General features: G+C 35.6%; 1 protein-coding gene across 1 annotated transcript in view; it reads right to left on the reverse strand.

The window, feature by feature from the left end:
* Positions 1–9,181, reverse strand: part of LOC103078014 (protein unc-13 homolog C-like) — a 288,547-nt gene that overhangs the window by 201,443 nt on the left and 77,923 nt on the right. The window lies entirely within an intron of this gene.

The following is a 9,181-nucleotide window of genomic DNA, read 5'->3' on the forward strand; positions in this document are numbered from 1 at the left end:
GTTGCTTAGATCTAATTCTGCCACTTATTAACTGTGCTTCAGTTTCATCGTCTGCACTTTGGGGATGTTAACAGCACTGATTTTATTACAATTACATTTAGGATTCAATTAAACATTAAACTGTAAAAAATGCTTAGTACAGTGTCTGGCTCCAATGAATTTCCCATAGTTCCCTATACGGTGGTTGTAATATTTATAACATAGATATCTAGTTGTACATAAATCATCTGGCAAGCATAATAAACTGAAAATCCAAGATGAACCTTTTGTTTTCTCTATGATGTACAGTCAGGGAGGCAGAAAATTGAAATCTTCTGAAGTGACTGAATTAGTACAATTCTTAGTTAGCAATCTTACAATAGTACTCTTATGCTCTTAGAAAAATATTCTTATTCTTTCCAGATAATGTGCTATTGTTTTGGGAATTTGCAGAGAAACACCTTATCTATTTTAAAATTTAAGTTGGCTGTAATTAACTTTAGTAAAAGCTTTCAAAATGACTTCTTTTTTTGTGTGTGTGCTTTTAGTCAGGTAGTGTTAGCCCAGGTTTTCAGATTTTCTGGCTATCCATTCTCCCCAATGTAAACCCTAGCTCTACAGAACTGTTTACTCATAGGAAATATATTGTTTGCTTATATCCCAGCAATTGAAATTGAAGCATTCCTTTACACTTCAACAGCAACCTAACTGCAACTATAGTGGACAACACATGTTGCTCCATGTAATATCATAATGGTTTAGTTATGCTACTTTGGCTATAAGGATCACAGCTCAAGTAACTGCAAATAACTAAAAGGCAATTTTGATAAGTATACTTTGCATAATGGAGAAACAAGACTAAACTGCCTTGCCACATTGTACTGGAACCCAAGGAAAGCTGAACTCGGTTTAACAGATGGAGCAAACATCAGTAGTCAGTCTCCTGGCACCAGAAACAAAAAGCTCCTTCCGAAGTGAAGGCATTAGGGGGGAGTGCAGTGAGCGGCCAAAGTCAGGATCCTCACCTAAGAAATCCACCAGGGCTTCCCCGGTGGCGCAGTGGTTGACAGTCCGCCTGCCGATGCAGGGGACACGGGTTCGTGCCCCGGTCCGGGAAGATCCCACATGCTGCGGAGCGGCTGGGCCCATGAGCCACGGCCGCTGAGCCTGCGCGTCTGGAGCCTGTGCTCCGCAACGGGAGAGGCCACAACAGTGAGAGGCCCGCGCACCGCAGAAAAAAAAAAAATAAAGAAGTCCACCAATACCAAGACTGTGCTATCCTCATCGTTTCTGCTTTTCCTTGCAAGCATCCTTTCCCTTCTTCTCCTTCAACCATGTTTATCTCCTGGCTTCTATTTACACATCATTTTGATTTATTCTTAATTTTGGATCACTTACTATAGCCATCTCCAAACTCATAACCTTTCAATGTCTATTCTTGTCAACTACCTCAATCTCTGGATTTCTTAGTCTAATTCCAAATCTAGTTTTTCTCATTAGATTACCTTAACAAGGGATTAAGGTGAGGAATTTGATTGCAGAATGACTTGTGATTGTGGCAGGCACAGTTTAAGGTTCATGTTTGATTTTGTGTATCTCTTTCCCGATTAAATCTTTGTGGCCCCAGCTTTGCATAGTACCTGGCAACTATCAAATATTCAATACATATTTAGTTAAATGAGAATTTTAATGAAAAATAATAAAAGTAAAAAGAGCAGAAAAAAAAGAATGGAATAAAAATCTTTAAAAGAAAGAATTGAATATTTGCCTTATCTTTCCTATACTTGTTCTATTTCAGGGTAATGATACAAGAAATTTTCACATACTGCGATATGGGGAAGTCATTCTGGCTTATATATGAGTTAACTAGAACTTTATGCTAACTAAAACAGCCTGTTTGTGGCCTATCAAACATAAGCTGTGCTTGTGCTTTAATTATCAAAAAGCAGAGTGTACTGAGCAGAAGTAAAGAAACACCATGTTAAAAATAAAGATTAGATGCCTCCCTTCCTGGGGCACCAATGCTGGTACTCCTTTGAGGCTAAGACTCCCTTCCCAGGTGCCACGGCTATACTGACTCACTGTGTACGTGCTGATTTGTTTTTTTTTGACACCTTGAAGGAATGTATCCCTGGCTTGTTTCATGTTCTTTGTTCTGACAAGATATAAAACTGTGCTGATAACCATGCTTCTACGGAGCAGTTCCTTGGAGTTTTCTGGGAGGCTGTTTTCTAGGCTAGAGTTCTCAGTTTGACTCAAATAAAATTCTTTTCTATTCCTAATATAGGTTATTTATTGATTATTTTCATCGACAATAACCAGATAAGCAGCCCTAGTTGATGAAGGCAAGTCTTTTTTTACAGAAAAGTTCTAACTAAATAAATGTTGAACAAATAACATTATAAAATCACAATTTTGCCATCACTAATTGAATAACTTATTCTGAAATGATTATAAATAAATGAAAGCATTAGAGGAGGGGTCAACAGAAACACTGAAATGGAAGGATCAGGCTGGCAGCACTGATCAATCTTGGCATGACCACAGGGGGAACAACCAGACTTAATGTGACCATGGATGTGATGGAGTATGAAGTATACAGAGTCACCTGTGAGTTATTCTTGGAAAAAAAAAAAAAAAGGAATCTAAAAGATAGCCTTTAAGCTAATGCTCAGCTATGGGGAGTACAGAATACGGTGGAACAAATTAAATATAAGAGAGAGACAAGCAGAATGATCCAGAAAGTAGAACATTCTAAAGGAAATGAACATGGCTTCTTTAAGAAAGTAGTGGCATGGATAAAAGAGAAGTTAAGGGAGAGGAATTACGAGGAAAGAGACTTATGACACAAAATAACCAAAATGTAGTATGTGGACCTCATCTGAATCCTGACTAAAACAAAACAAATGTAAAAAGGGTTTTTAAAGAAAAACAGCAGCATTTGATTATGGGAAGGGGTACACGATACTAATGCATTACTGTTAGTGTTATTAGTTGTGAGAACGACATTGTCATATGTAAGAAAATAACCATAATTTTTAGGGATGAAATGATATATGTCTGAGATTTGTTTAAAAGAATTCAGCAAAGGAAAAAGAAAAGAATAATAAAGCTCAAGGTATAGGTGAAGAAAATATGACAAAATCTTAGTAATCACTGAGTTTTAGTTATGGATATACAGCCCCATTGTATACTCTCTCTACTTTTTAGCATAATGAACAGTTTTGTAACAAAGTTTTAAATAGAAAAATAATTTAGGGAAGCCACAGTGCAAGCAAAGACATCAACAGCTTTAATACTTTGAAGAGCATTAGTTCCAAAACAGAAAGAAGAAGATGTACATCTTTGATCAAAGTAGCTTAAACCCAATTTTCTCACTGCAGCAAATGAAGTATACTGTTTTAAAACATAAAATTTGAAAATAATGTTATGGCTCATCCCACAGCCTTGACAAAATAAAAGCAGCGTACCTCATCTTCACAAATGAAACAGCAGATTTTTGAAAATTGTTCCATTTTCTATTCAACACATTGGAGCCTCTCTGATATATACTCTTAATGCAGAGAGAAAATAAATTGAGCCTTCACTGTGGCTCAATGCTTTGGAAAGATGCTAAAAGAAATTACAGACAATAATAAAATACATGCAAATACACAGGACCGTAGAATGGATGAAACATATTTTTGCTTACATTTTGGTCAGCATTACAAAAACAAAGTAATGTTAAGTCACAATAATTTAAATAATCTGAGAGTAAAATTACATGAATATTTTAAAAGATATAAGATTTCTTATTTTCAAGCATATTTAGTGAACTTCCCCTACATTATATATTTAGTTGTTGTCAGTCTAAAGGAATTTCACAGCTAAGTATACAATTGCCTACTGCATATGATTCATGGAAGTCATACAGATAGCCAAATCTCTATATATCCAAATATAACTCACTGTATACTTCTTTCTTTTAACTATGTACTTCCTTAAACTGAGACTTCCTCCTGAATTTATTATCTCAATTAATGGTGCTCCCATAAATACAGCATGTTCATTGTCTCCATCTTCTTTCCTAACCTTCCACTCAATGTAGGTAGTCAAAAAGATCTCTTGATTTATCTCCTAAATATTTCTCAGATCTGATCCTATCTCTCCATCATCTTATCCAAAGTCCTCATATTTTCTCACTGGATTACTGCTGGAGCCACTTAACAGTTATCTACACTTACAAAAGAAAGAACATAATAAGAAATAGAGAAGACACCAATTTACTTTAAAACCAAAAACAATACTGAGATTTAATGAAACTAATATCTGTTTCTTTTTTTTTTCAAAAGACTAATAAAATTCATAAATGGCTAGCCAGTTAGACAGGAAAACAGACAGAAGATACAAAATATCAATATTAAGAATGAGAGAAGAGAAATGACTTCAGATTTTATAGACATTAAAGGCATAATAAAGAAATGCCATGAGCAACTATACAACAGCAAATTGCCACTTAGATTAAATGGAAAAATTCCTTGAAAGACAAATAACAAAAACACAATCAAGAACAAGCAGTTTTGGGAGGAACCAAGATGGCAACATAGGAGTCTCCTGAACTTCCCTCCACCCACAGATGCAATGAATGTACAACTACACTACACATGGAGAAATTCCCACTGAGAGAAATCCAGTGGCTCACAGGACTATGGGAAATAAAGAAGCATTTGTCAGTGGGTGCACATCACTCCCTGTGGCTGTCTCCTCAAGGCTCAGCCCAGAAAGAGCAGGCAAAAATGCCCACCTCCCAGTCCTTGCCCTTGCAGGGATTTGACTGCATACTTTACAAGTTGATGCCTGAGGGTCTGGCTTCTAATTTAGCATGCATCTAGAGGCTGGCTGAGATCTTTCTTAGAGCCCAGGGGAGCTGGTGGGCACTTCCCTGCATTCTCCCTCTTGCTTGATCCAACAGTGAAACCAAACCACCAGTACTTCCCTGGAAGGAGCTTGTCCACATATTTAATGCATCAACTTTTATGGCTGCAAGCTGAGGGATGGGTTCCCAAATCACGTAGCTCTGATAGCCAGTGGGTCTTTCATTCACAAGTCCCACAGGACTAGAGCAGACAAAACAAGCAGCTTTTCAACAGGTGCAGAAGCACCCTGCTTGTCCCTCCCCCACTGTCATGGCTATCCACCTGGGCTCAGTGCAGAGGAAGCAGGCAATAATGCCCATCTTCCAATTTCTCCTCCGAAGGGGCTTAACTTTCCCATCTATTGCCTGAGGGTACAGCTTTTAGTTACCCTGCATCTAGGTGCTGACTTTTATCCTTTTCCTTGAAATACTGACCGGTCTTGGCACACCCTCAATTAGGGAGCCACTAAGAACAAAGATGGCAGCTTGGACAACCATAAAGGTTTGAGAGACAACCAGGAGCTTGGGCTGGGCTGATTGATGAGACAGTCTGTCCAGACTGGGAGAGGTGGTTGTCTAATCTAATGTGCAGAAACCAACACAAAGAGTCAAGGAAAATGAAGAAAAAATAATAAGGAAATATGTTCCAAACAAAAGGACAAGATAAATCACCTGTAACTGACCTTAATAAAATAGAGATAAGTGATTTTACCCAATAGAGAGTTCAAAATGATGGTCATAAAGATGCTCACTGAGGTCAGAGAACAATGCATGAACAAAGTGAGCATTTCAGCAAAGAGAAAATATAAAAGACAAAGAGAGAATCCTAAAAGCAGCAAGATAAAAGGAGTTTGTTACATTGAAGGGGATCTCCATAAGACTATCAGTGAATTTTTCAGCAGAAACTTTGCAAGCCAGGAGGGAGTGGAATGATTTTTCAGAATGCTGAAAGAGAAAACCTGCCAACCATGGCAAAGTTGTCCTTCAGAATTGAAGAAGAGACAAAGAGTTTTCCAGATAAAAGCTGAAGTTAATCACTACTAGACCCACAGATATATGGATCTATAGAACAGAGAGTACAGAATTGGACTCACACATATAATTAATTGATTTTTGACAAAGTTACCAAAGCAATTCGATGGGGATAGGATAATTTTTCTAACAAATAGAGCTGAAAAGACTAAACATATGAAAAAAGTCCCAAATAATCTTAAACTCTATATCATACCGTATATAAAAAATAACTGGAGATGAACCACGGATCTCAATGTAAGATATCTAGAAGAAAACTACAGTTTTGCAACTTGACTCTGGGTGTTGCAACGTTTTCTTAAGTAGGACACAGAAAGCCCAAATTATAAAAGAAAATAATCAACAAATTGGACTACTCTATCAATTATTTTCTTAAAAACAGCTCTCCAAAAGAATCTAGTAATAAATGGAAGAGAAAGCCACAAACTAGGAGAAAATACTGCAACATTTACATAACAGTAGACCTTTATTTAGTATAATTAAAGAGCCATTACAACTCATTAATAAGAAGATAAACATCCCAATTTGGAAATGGCAAAAAGATTTGAATAGACATTTCACCAAAGAAGATATATATATATTTCAAATAAGCAGATGAAAAGATGGTCAATATCAGTATTTAGGAAAGTGCAAATTAAAACCACAAGGAGATGTCACTACACTTATTTGAATGGCTAAAAGTAAAAAGTCTAATTGTACTAAGTGTTGGAAATGTACAAACACTTTGGAAAGTGGTTTGGCAGTTTTAAGAAATATTAAACATGCACATATTACATGACCCAAGGAAAATTAAAGAATATATCTACACAAAATCTTGCAAACAAATATTCACAGAAAACTAATCTTGAAAAAAAATCCAAATTTACCCCCTAACCTTAACCCTAATCCTAACAGATGAATGGATAAACATTTTGTGGTGTATCTATATAGTAAAATATTACTTAGAAAGAAAAGGAGATGAAGTATTGACACCCACAACCACCTGGATGAATCTCAAAATAGTTGTAATTAGTGAAAGAAATTAAACAAAGAAATGTACATAATATATTACTCTTTTATACAAAAGGATAAAAATTTCTAACTAATTTGTAGTATTAGAAAGCAGACCATTGGTTGCCTGGGGTGGGTTACATAAGGCACACAGAAACTTACTGGGGTTACGGATATCTTTATTATCTTGATTGTGGTGATGGTTTCATGGTTAGATGCATATGTCAAAACTAATTAAATTTTAACTGTATTCAGTTATACCTCAATACATCTATTTAAAAGGGAGAGAGAGAGAGACCCACATTGAAAGATCTGAAAATACTGTGCTTAATAGTTTTCAGTTTCAATGAAATAGAAACACCTGGAAAGCCACTTCATAAAATTAATCTTTAAAATGTGAAGACATATCACTCAAAGAAATACTCTAGTACATCAGTTAATCAATGGAGTATGAACAGAGAGAACAGATACCAATTACACATATGGATTTACTTTAATGTATTCATTAATTCAGCCAATATATATGCCTGGATACATACTAATGTACAAAATAAAACAAATCCTTCCCATCATGTTTACTTTCTGCAATTATTATAAATTGTTATCAAACTTGAATAAGCAAATGCTTGCAATATTTTTTTAGTCAAAATAACCATGAATACTTCATTCAATTAATTATTTATAACAATAATCTAAGATATAAAAAACAAGAAAGATATAAAAATAAGACCTATATTTTTAAATCATCCATTCTCTTGCCATTACCTTCAAAATAAAAACCAAAACTTGTTTTAGCTGGACATGTCCTTCACAAACTGACCTGCGCCTTCATACTGTGGTGTATACAAACCACACAAGGGATACTTTATTAATAATGCAGACTTCTGTGCCAAATTCAGATTTTAACTGCTTAGATTTGGGATGGAGCTCAGAATCTGCATTCGCAACTATCAGCCTATTTGATCCTAATAGTCTAACAACCCAGTGAGATAATTAGTGATGCCTAAATGTGATGACACATTGCACAAATAAAGAAACAGGCATGAATGGAAATCTCACCAAATTACACAAATGCAACATTGGCCACTAAGAGCACACCTTGCTATCTAGGTGAGTTCACTTAAAATATAGATTTAATGAAATGAGAAACAAAATGCAATGATCCTTAGTAAGCAAAAAATCTTTAGAACATCTTCAAAATCTGAGCAAATACAATCATAAAGCATAGATTCCCAACAGAGGGAAAGCGTTCAGCTTTATTAGAACTAGGTTTTCATTGGAACAAAAGTGACTCCAAACTGACACTATACACAAAAATAAAAAGCAAGACAAAGACATTTCTCTTCTTTCCTTGTGTCCTTGCTCATTTTTATACTTAGTAGACTTAATTTAGCTCATAATTTAAAATTTATTTTTGCCATAAGTAAATGCATTCCCTCTACTTCCTTTAACACAGTCACAAAAAAGTAACTAAAATCTCTGTATATCTTTAATGGTATATGATTAAGGATGATTCTGGGGAACTTTGATTCCATGATTTTATAATGTTATCTTTTAACAGTCATTTCCTGAATATTTGGTAAATGTAAAGAATTCATTTGATTAAAAATAAAATGCTTTCTAATAACTTTTAATTAGCATTTCTCAGCAGATGTTTGTTTTCATTCCATTCTCATTAATCGACTGACCTACCCCAGCCCGAGGGCACAAACAAGTTATTGATGTCCCTACCTTTAGGAAATCTACTGTGTCTTTAAGAAAGATCCAAAGAATGAATGAGAAAACATATCTAGCCCACAAAGCTGTCCAGGAGGAACGGAGGACATGCCATATGTTAAAAGAGAGGATCGAGTCCTGACCTATCAGAAGAGAATAAGAGAAAGTCTCTACAGATGGTCATCATGATACACCCTGGCATCAGGCAGAAAAGGTGGATTTAAGGGGAAAAGGAAGAAGAAAGTGTGAAGGTAAACCTAACGATGTTGTCATTGCCTATTAAAGAGAGGAATACTTTCTCCACATTTAGAAGAAATTCAGGGCAGGTGAAAATGGGTGGTGAAGAAACAGGAAAGGATAAAAATTGGAATACTTACAGGTATTTCTTCTATAATTGGAATTTCAATTGTATTCCACACAAGCTTTTTGACCCTAACTGTCTTGACCAGTACAAAAAATTAGAAATAATAAAACCAGTTCTCCATATTAAGCCTGAATGTACGTCATGGTTTGTCTATTTCTGCTATTCCTGCTCACCCCAGGTTTTCAGGTATGACCAATATGTGAGGA

This window comes from Lipotes vexillifer, unplaced genomic scaffold, assembly GCF_000442215.2.
Source record: "Lipotes vexillifer unplaced genomic scaffold, Lipotes_vexillifer_v1.1 scaffold1709, whole genome shotgun sequence".
NCBI classification, from domain to species: Eukaryota; Metazoa; Chordata; class Mammalia; order Artiodactyla; family Lipotidae; genus Lipotes; species Lipotes vexillifer.